A 10671-nucleotide genomic window follows, 5' to 3' on the forward strand; every position below is an offset into this window, starting at 1 on the left:
CTTGTCATTGTCCTGAAACTGAAATTTTGTTGTCATGATTTAACATTTTGTTTTATATTTATGTTGATTGTGTGGTAACATGTATACCAATCACACCAATTACACCAATTTCTATACTTTAACAATACTACAATATGAACACTGATAATGAAAGGGGAATAATGTGGCATTTTGCACTGTTACTATGGGACAATCTGAGTAAATGATATTTTCTACCCAGGAATGTACACCACTAGAGGCTGCTAGTGCATCACTTTTGATATGCAAGCCTTAACCAATGAAGAGGATATACTGTATATTATGCACACAACCAGTCAGTATTACTGACACTCTTTACACTGATATATCAACAAATCATTAGAAAAACCTTAATTCATTCTTCTAACCTAGGACAGCTCAGTCAATATTTTCTCCCACACAAACCTGAGATCTGTGTAGTCATCATAAAATAACATCTGGAGCTTTAATTTATGAATGTGAAAACTGATTTGCATGCACACTCAGTATTTAAGTATTTGTAACCACAGTAGCCTTCCTGTACATTCATTAGTAATGCACAAGAAGCTACTCTTCCTCTGAGAATATTTCCTCACCGTCACCACTTTCAGCTCCAGATTTTAGCGTGATGATGATACCGGTTCACGTATGTTATTTAGGGGAGTAATGATCATGTTGACAAAAGCTGATCCACAGTATTTATTCATTAAAGCCAAAGCCAGCCAAGTCTTCCTTGCCAGTAAGAAATCAGCATAGTTCTATATTTTAATACTCCTGTACTGCTGCATTGTTTTATATGTATTTTATACATTCTTGTACATTTATTTCATGTTATGGTTTTGTTTCTTTAACGAAATATTGTCTAACTGATGTAGTTACTTTCTCCAAAGATCTTGTGGACTGAAATAAGACTTATATTGGACTCAAATGAGATCACACAGAAGTCCATGGTTGAGCTAAAAATAAAACATCAAAAGACTGGTTCTTTTGTCTTGGTGGGTGCTGTTCATGCTTGCGATAAGCACGTGGGACGAAGAACCTTGCTGAAATGAGGCCCTAGAGCATGTGAGGCATACAAGTGGTTGCGTGGGTTTTGTTGCTAGCAATTCAACCCCCTGAAAAACCCATCTTACACCTGGGCATGGATTAGTGTTACCCTATTAACTGTGAGTATGTTAATGTTGTATATTAATGCCACATTCTCACAGCCTAAAACCTTCATTCATGTTTAACACACTTCATCTTCATTTTAACTGGTGGAAATTGAATGTTGGCCATTGTTATGCAAGATCTTCAGTGAAAGAGCAAAAAGCACAGCGCTAGTTATTCCAAGGCTGACATGGTACTGAATGATAATGCAATTTGGCTCATTGTTCCAATAGTCATTACAGCTATTTCCATAATCTATTGGGCTGAGTGGGCAGGCGATGAGGTCCAACATTATTATGAATTAAAGCGAGGATCATTTATACATCTTATAGTTATTCCATTAACAGTTACTGTGCAGAGTGCTAAGCTAGGCTGAACCCATTGACATACATTTTTATATGGCCTCATTCAATACAGAATTTCGACAACACATCAGGCCCTTGGAGATCCAAGCCCTGCTGTTTGGGGGAGAAATGAAAATTTAGTTTATTCTCCCTCCCCTCCTCTCACTGTCTCTCTCTCACACACACACACACACACACTAACGGAGCTGTGAATGACTGCAGAGAAGACCCTCCAAAAGGTTTGAATTTCAAATCAGCATTAATAGTTCATTAGCCTGAAATAAGGTCTCCTGTGTGTCGATCTGCCCTCTCATCTGGGGATTGCGTGTTTATTTATGCTGTACGGTGCAGCATACGCTCGGCGGCTGCAGACATCAAACAGCTGGCTGTGTACAGTGTGTCTCTGTAGCTCCATATTCCAGCATGCCCCAGTGTACAGTGATGGAGCTCCACTCTGCTGTGGGACCACGAGGACCAAATGAGTAACTAGTCCAATTAAGAGCTCTTAAATAAATTACAATGTAAGCTGGTAAACACACAACAACAACAGCACTATTTAATTCCTCTATTTATACAGTGAACTGCAAGCAGTGATGCCAGAGGAAACAACAGTGCTATTACCATCTCTGGAAGCTGAATACCACCAATACACTACTCAATTCATAAGGTTTAGTCATTACTGTTATTGACTGATTGAATATAGGGTCTGTACACTCTAGCTATGTAGCATGTAGTGGGTGTCTGCCTGCTTGAGGTCAGGGCCAATAATGTCAGCACCTCAGACATGTCAACTCAATAACTGCCAGTCAAACCCACCCATCTGATCATATATCTAATCAATACGGTTGTTACAGTAAAAAGCCATGTTAACCACTAGACAAATGGTCCTTATATGTCTTGTGTTCGACTACTTGTGAATGTACATTTGTTACAGAAAACGCACTGTTTTACATACTGTATTTTGTCACTTGCTTAAGGGTATTTCTGTGTTCCTGCTGTGTTGTAGAACCTGCTCGCTAGTTTGGAAGATTTACTGGTGTATTAGGCCAGGCATCATGCAGATTGGCTTTTGAAACCGTATGAAAATGGGCTTGGGAGAAGGAGCACTTAGTCAGGTTTAGGGAACAAAAGTGTAATGCTGCACATTTATAAACATGAGGACCAGGACCAACATACTGCTTCCTTAGCAGGCTAAGCATGTGCTTGAAAAGTGGGCCTCCAGATTTCTTTCTGACACTGTTTTCAGTGAATTATGTGACAGATTGTGTGATCAATATGCTTTCCATTTGCTGCATTAAACATACAATACTGGTGAACAGCTGAAATACAAAACTACGTTCCTCACTGGGCCTATAAAGCCCCTGAAAAACAAGACAAGAGTCATTGTCCAATCTACACCCACCTAAAGCCTGTGAGTTTTTTTTTTTAACTGCAAATAATTGTATGGCTTGTTGGCTTTTAATGCTCTTGCTCTCTCAGTCTATCTCTTCTTTTGCTTCATCCCTCGTTCCTTTTTTTCGTTTCCCCCTCTGCTCTCTCTCCACCCCTCCTTTGAATCGAACCACCGTCTTAGCCGGCTACCATGCGTGGTCGATACCTTGTTACCACAGAGAAATCAATTATCTCGACCAAGCAGCAGGGGAAAGAAGCAATAATGAAAGAATGCTCCTCCTTCCCAGACGATGGCCGTGGTCATTAAATATGAATTTATCATTGGATGAAGAGATTTATGGAGCAAGATGCGGGCCTGAGTTCATGCTGTCTTTACAGCGGAAGTTCAAAGCCTGGTTACAAGTGTAAACTAAGTGGGTAACAGGTTGTCACACTGGTGATTGTATGTGTCCTAAAGCTTAGCCAGTGACTTGATTATTTCAGTTTGTAGAAATGGGTCATTCTTATCTGGATGCAACTGAAACAGAGATATGACAATATGCCATCTTATACCACAATATAGGCTTCCTACAGATGACAAGAATGTCTTCTTGTTCAGATGACACACCTTTAAACCAAATAACTGGCCTCTGAGGGGGAAGTGAAGGACAGGAAACACCAAAATGGTTTAGCATCTGTTGGGGTGTGCTGCATACTGAGTGGTAGTTGCATGGGATGCCACCATATTGATAAACAGAGCAGGATTTTGATGTCTGAGCGCCACTCCCTCAGGTGACAGGGGAGATGGCAGTGGTGTCAGGGATGGCTGACGGGTAGGTGGGCATGGCGGTGTTCTCTGCCTACCCTACCTGCCCATTCGGGTCTGTAATGAGCCGTTCTGACGACTTGTCTGACAGCTGCTGCTAGAAGTGGGAGGGGGGGGGTGGGGAACCCCACACCACTACCACCACCACTGCCGGGGAAAAGGAAAAAGTGCAAATGAGAGAGAGTGTGGAGCGGAGAGGGGGAAATGTGTGATTCTGGCTTGCTCTTAAGGCAGCAATAAATTCCATTTTAATGGGGCACCACAAGCAGTAGCAGGCACTCAGCAGTCTGTTGTGTTTGATGCCAAATTGTGCAGAATAAACAGATTTGCTGTGCAGCTGGTCCAAACACGCACTTTCTCTCTGTCTCTCTCTCTGACTTGCTCTGTTCCCCCTTTTCCTCACACACATACCATCCCCTCATTCCCCAGCTCCCTCTCCATCTCTCCCCCCTCCCCTCCCCTGGACATTCCAGACAAGAATTAGACAAATCATCACAAAAAGATGGCGAGCGCTTTGATTTATTTTCTTCCACTTAACTGAGTACTCATCTCCAGCTGTCACACGCACAGTCAAGGCAGAGTATTTGTTTTAACATGGAAAAGAGTGAGCTGCGTGGCACTAATGAGAAGCAACATGCCACATCTGGCTCATTTCCTTCACAAAAGATGAATCTTTGGTCATTCTGCACAGGTTCATCTTAAACAAGCATCCACGCCTCTGTATTCAGAATCAACACTGACAATAGGTGACATAGTGTTTAAAAAAGGATGTGACTGGTTGTCAAGAAGGTTTGTAGCATCATGCAGCCCTTACTAACAGTTGGAGAAACCTTTTAAAAGCACTTTAAATAAACTGTGACAATTCAAAGGCAATTAAACTCATTAATATTAAAAAAACAAATTAAGTCTCCAAAAAATAAAAATGTGTTTTGCTATTTCCTGCCAGTATTTTGGCTTGTCACTGCATATATCGTAGACACTACTGGGTGCATCCACATACACACACATGACGGCTGCCATTGGTTTTTTTTATGATTTATGTATTGTTTTCAGAAGCTGGGCTCTCGCACGTGCATGCGCATACACACTCAGACACTAAAATACCTGTATGCATGCAGGTGGGTGTTTGTGTGCGCCTTCCTGCATGGGTGCATCTGAATTCGTGAGATTGAATGTGAATGTGTGTGCAGGGGTGCATGATATGGAATAGTGCGAGAGGGGCTGTGTGCATGAATGGTCGAGTGTTTTCTGGTGAATGTGTGCAGTGACCATGTGTGAAGGTATGTGTGTGCCTCCGCCTCTGAGTTTGGGATTGTTTTTTTCTGCATGGATAGACACAGCTATAAATACTGTATATATATCATATATGATATACTCATATCTTCTGAACCACACACCCCAAATCTCATCTCAGTAGTTATTGTAGTCTCTTTTCATGAGCTTCACTTTCAGCATACACTACTGCCATTGTCAGTTTAGCTAAGAACTCTAGTAGGCTGTGACATAAAGCAGTTACGCCTCCTCTCATGATGATTCCCACAGCTAAAGGACAAGACACTCTCGAACAAGCTTTATCTAAATCTGGACCATTATAAATGAAAAGGTCTTTGTGCTGTTACACATCAAGATCATTCGCAGCATTATTCAGTTTTGTAAACATTTCTCATCATTCCCACTGGCCATGAAAGCCCCACATATTTCAACCTTCTTCCTGCGATTCTCCTATTGGTCACTAGAATGCACTGTTGCACCCTGTAATCCACCCCGGTGTCATGAAACAGCCCCTCACCATCGGAACACACCCATTAATTTCACCCATCTCCGCAACTCTATCATGTATGGTTCCCCTGTGGTTGTTAGGATATGGGAGTGGTATTGTCAGTATTTGCATCATTTGCACCACTGAAGCTCTAATTTAAACTGATAAAGTTTTGCATTGACTGCGGCAGCCGCACAGGTGACAGATATTAACATCTTCTTCCCCTGGATTTCACCTCTAGGGAAAATATTAAATTGGGTGGATCAGAGTTCATACATAAATGTCAGCAGAACAGGCACCAGTGTATGTATGAGCCTTATCACACATGCAATTCACATGTTCATGGTTACATCTTAACTGTAAGGTCGACAGCTGTTTTGCATGTGTAGGCATTCTACTTTTATCACACCCTGCTTGTGTTAGTTGATACCTGTCACTAAATGTTCAACAGCCAGCTGTCACTATTGTCAATTTTTCTTGTGATTTCCTCCACTGTGCTCTGTGTGTGCCATTAATAAATTGTGAATTAGCTCTGCATGTGCTGTACTGTGCTGAAACATTGAACACATTTGATATACTTGTAACTTACCAATATAAGATTTAGCTCAGCTTTTTGTGAACCATGAGCACATAGTTTTTTGGAGAAAATGCTTAAATATGTAGCTGTCAGATTATTGTTTTTAAGGAGTAAAAAATGTTCCATTTTTGTCGTAATACTGTTACAGTACAATAGCTTATTCGTTCTTTTTAGATGCTGGATTATGATAAAAAAGACCAATGTTTCATGATAAAATGATATGACCAAATTATGTGTGACATTTTTGCAAATTCGAAAAGGTTTATGAGATAAACATTTTCCAATGTTGTGAAACCATGGTAGTTATAAATTAACATATACAGAATGGTTATGAAACCCCTCCTACAGTTTGTCTCACTGGTATTTCAGACACAATGGCCAAAACCATTCTAAGGCTTGTTTGGCACAAAAGTCCTTGATAGAATCTCATATGTTCACATGGTAAATGCTCCCATTCACAATACTAAATTTAAGCCACCAATAACACCACGGATTCCCCACACCTGTTGCTTTTCAATTAGCAATCAAGCCTTTAGAAATAAAAGGGCTGAAAGATGGGCTCTCCATTTCTCACACCTATTGAGGGCTTTTTTAAATTTTGTTTTATTCTTTTACAGATTTGTGTGGCAGGTTTATTAATGCTGTCCCCATGAGTCCATGTCCCTTTTATACAGGCAATGGAGGGAGCATGGAAGCATGTGATGTAGCTGCTGACGCATCAGGGCTGGATTCATCATACCAGGCGATACTTTCCCTGCTGCTTTGCCAAAGAGAACGTTGGCCATGATGTCAGTGAGGCCCTGTAGCAAAAAAGAAAAAGCATAATTAAAAAAAAAAATTCCTCTAGATGCTGAAGACTTGATAAATCCAACTGTTTACAATATTTCAGAAAAAAAATCTAATATTGTGTTTTATTGTCGTTGTTTTGAACATTTACTTTATTTATTCTGTTAGTATAGTGTAACTCTGAAAATATGATAGACAATATATTCTCCACTATCATTGAGTACATCAGAGTTTAGCTGCTTCTTGTCTCATCATGTGGGTGTATATGTGATATTTGAACATTTTATCTATTGCGGTTTTTCCCTTGCAAGAGGTTTGTGGGGTTTTGTGTGCGAGTTGTGAGAAAATGAGCCTTACTTTCAGAAAATGTGTGTAATGAATTGAGAAAAAACTGTAAAAGCTAAAGGCTCCCATAAAGGCTGCCATATTAACTACACATGATATCACAAAAGTGTTAGAACAAACAACATAGTTAAATTATTTGGTGTCATCAGAGAAAATGTAAAGTCTGTTCTGAAGGTGGCACAAATAGTATTAATTTAATTATACAATAGGATATCCTGCCCATTGAATTTTTAACATTTCTTGAGTAAATGTGGACCTTTTTTACCTGATAGTGGCTTTAGATGAAAAGTCAAGGAGTCACCAAAATCATTTGCTGGGGACCATTGATATCCATAGCAAATTTCATGGCAATCTACTGAGCACTTGTGGGAAATGAGCAAATAGAGGTAATTGAGATCTTAGTATTAACTCCTTCATAAATTATGTGCCTACATTCATGTCAAAAACATCCAATAATAAACATGTAATATTTAAGGCAAAATAACCGTTTTAACTGACCCAAGTTAAATTGCACTCAGAGGAGTTACAACAAAACCTAACCTCAATGACTTCCTTCCTGTAAAGGACATGTGACACAAAACCCTCAGCACAGCAGTGGAGAGATCGCTTTCAGATTCACAGAGAATTCAGATCTTCTCCCAGGAAGTGAACTACCATGGAAGAGATGGAGCTGTCTGACTACATCAATGAACATGAGTTTAGGGGATTGAAGCAAACTGAAACTAACAAAACTGAACAATCAGGTAAGACCACAAATAAATAGACACTAAAAAAAATGAAAAATATGCTGAAAAGTGAAAAAAGATGGATCTAGCAGAAGATTAAACATGTTCATAATGTAGCAATCAGTGTTGTTTCACTGTGTATAGCCTAGATGATGATAATATGTTTATATCAGAAAGGCGATGCATCAGGCAACAGTCAACAACGTCATCATCGCCATTTAAGAACCTCAATTCACATTTTGCCAGATGTATTAGCAGACAAGTCAAAGTGGTCAAAGTTTGGAGTTTGTCAGATAGAAGTGTCTTAATACTTACAGACTGATTGCCTGTACTTTGTTTGTGTGTGTGTTTGTGTGTGACATCCACAGACAGAAGACTCCTCAGAATTGGGCTTTTGACTTTAGGAGTGATATGTATCATACAAGCTGCTCTCAATTTCTCCTTGCACCTTGCCTGTAAGTTGTGTTTCACAAATGCAAAAAATGAGCTAAGGCATATGTCACGTATGTCTGTTATTTCTATAAGTTTTTCAATCACAATTGTAACATACAGTATTTCCTGAGTGGAACTTCTCGCAATCATAACCCACAACTTCTGTTTTCTTTCAGTTTATTCAAAAGAAGATACAGATCAGTTTCCCTTCAACAGCTCTGTAATAAAAGAGGTGTGCCAGATTGACCAGTCTCAGCAGAATTCAACCCAGTTCTGTTCCTGCTGCAACAAACTGCTCAGAAGACTAATAAGGGAAAATACAGCCTTGAGAGACCGCTTACAGGACATGGTCGGTCAACTGAGTAGAGATTATATCGAGGAGTCTGGGTCTGGTTTCCTGGATGGATTCTACAGTTCAGAATGAACTCTTGGGCGTTAGGAACAGCAGTGTTAGGGCTTCAAGCATGCAACAGTAATGTTTTGTGTTTGCTTAGTTGACATTAGCTCAGCTAAAAGGACAATATGCTAGTAGCCAACTTGTTTGCCAAGTGCCCATCATAGCATCACATTTGCCTGCGAGTTACTGGTTCATGGTGTGAAATATTGTTCTAACCATCCCCTTGCAAATCTCATACACCAGGTGTATGAGATTTGCAAACAAATATGATTATATTTAATGGACTGTTAACTAAAACAGCACAAGAAAAAACTATTATAAGCAAAACTGTAGTATTTTCATATGTTCATATGTTCCCCTTTTTTTTCTTAAACCAAAAATGTTACTGAGTGAACCCCAATCTGTACATGTAAATTCAAATATTCTGAAACATTGGTGTTGAATTAAAAAAGTGTTATTTAGTCACAGTTTAATGATGTGGATTATGGAGCTTTTTAGTATCTTTGAGCTGATTGTTTTGGTTTTACAGGCTGCAACTTCATTATTTTAGTTCACTCTCCTGTGTGATGTTTTCAAAACTCTGATAAGCTCACTGTACATTATCTGCCCATCACCAAACAACAAACAAAGTTAGCTTCTTACTGGTTGACACAGTTGAGCTTTTGGCAGCTAAAGAGACAGATATTTCCCTCAGGAGTTGGTGGAAACCAGAGTATAGCTATAAGTAGAGTGAGAACTGGACTTGCGAAGTTGAACACAAACACATAATTGCTAATGTTTTTCCATATATGCTAGATGTGTGAATAGGCAGCATTTGCCATATAGGTGATAATACACTCACCAGCCACTTCAGTAGGTACACCTGTGCAATCTAATGCAATCCAATACAACAGCTCTGCCATAAATTCAACATTTATGAAGCTTCTACATTTTCAGTTTTGTTGACATTGTCAGAAAGGTGATAATTCTACTTTATGTTTACTATTGAGGGCGTAGTGGGTGGTGGTGGTGGTGTACTGGAGTGCATTATATTAAATGGTGTTCATAATATTTTGTCCACTCCATTAACATACATGAGGGGGGGGGGGGGGGAATATTGGAAGCACTTTTCAATAAAATGTTCTCCAATGTACACCAACACCATCCCCTACAACCTCAATAATAAACATAAAGTAGAATTTTCACCTTTCTGACAATGTCAACAAAAATTGAAAATGTATAAGCTTAGTAAAAGTAAAATTTATGGCAGAGCGGTGAGTGTATGTCAGTGGTTTGTTTACAGCTGGTTGCGCTGCTCCCCAAGTAGACAACAAATCAACAAATGCAGCTTTAGATAAACATTTTTGCTAGACTAACTGCTGGGATTTCCTAATTGCGTGAAGCTAGAACTTCCCTTTTCTACCACATTGGCTGGATTTCCTTATATTCTAACTAAAAGCCACTGTCTGTGTTGCTTTTCTTACAGACGTCTTGACAATCAGAGAAGTGAAAGAAACAAACTCAGGCATTTGTGTTCTTGTGATACTGACTGGACTCACATCCTCTAAAATAATGCCATTTCAGTTCTGCCAGTTATCAACCTTGTACTCCGACCAATGTAGCAGTGTCAGATACACAACATATTGTATGAGTATAGTTTTTAGTAACACTGTGTAAATATCAAAGGTACAATGTGAGAAAAAATCTCATTAATTTCTGTATCTGATAGGCCTCCTCTGATCCCTCTCAATGAGGTGAGAATGTGGGGGTGTGCCCCTTGTTAGTTTCTATAGACCAAGCACTTCCCAAAAAGGGCTCCTGTATACATAATAGTTGGAAAGGTTGTTATTGAATTCACCTTAATTGCTTAATTTGAATTATAAAATTTGATTTTGTTATTCTCTTCCTTTATGAAAGGCAACCTACAGTGTATGGGAAATGGCACTCAGTGAGTGGAGTGTAGTGTAGAGCTTTCATGTCAAAA

The 10671-nt window shown here is 39.4% G+C and overlaps 1 long non-coding RNA gene across 1 annotated transcript; it reads left to right on the plus strand.

Annotated features, from left to right (window-relative positions):
• Positions 1-6612: 6612 nt before the first annotated feature.
• Positions 6613-9163, plus strand: LOC121894521. Its single transcript, XR_006095555.1, has 5 exons — positions 6613-6811; positions 7427-7540; positions 7719-7897; positions 8248-8334; positions 8488-9163. It is a non-coding gene; the product is annotated as an uncharacterized LOC121894521 (long non-coding RNA).
• Positions 9164-10671: the final 1508 nt, after the last annotated feature.

The sequence above is a fragment of the Thunnus maccoyii genome, chromosome 3 (assembly GCF_910596095.1).
Source record: "Thunnus maccoyii chromosome 3, fThuMac1.1, whole genome shotgun sequence".
NCBI lineage: Eukaryota > Metazoa > Chordata > Actinopteri > Scombriformes > Scombridae > Thunnus > Thunnus maccoyii.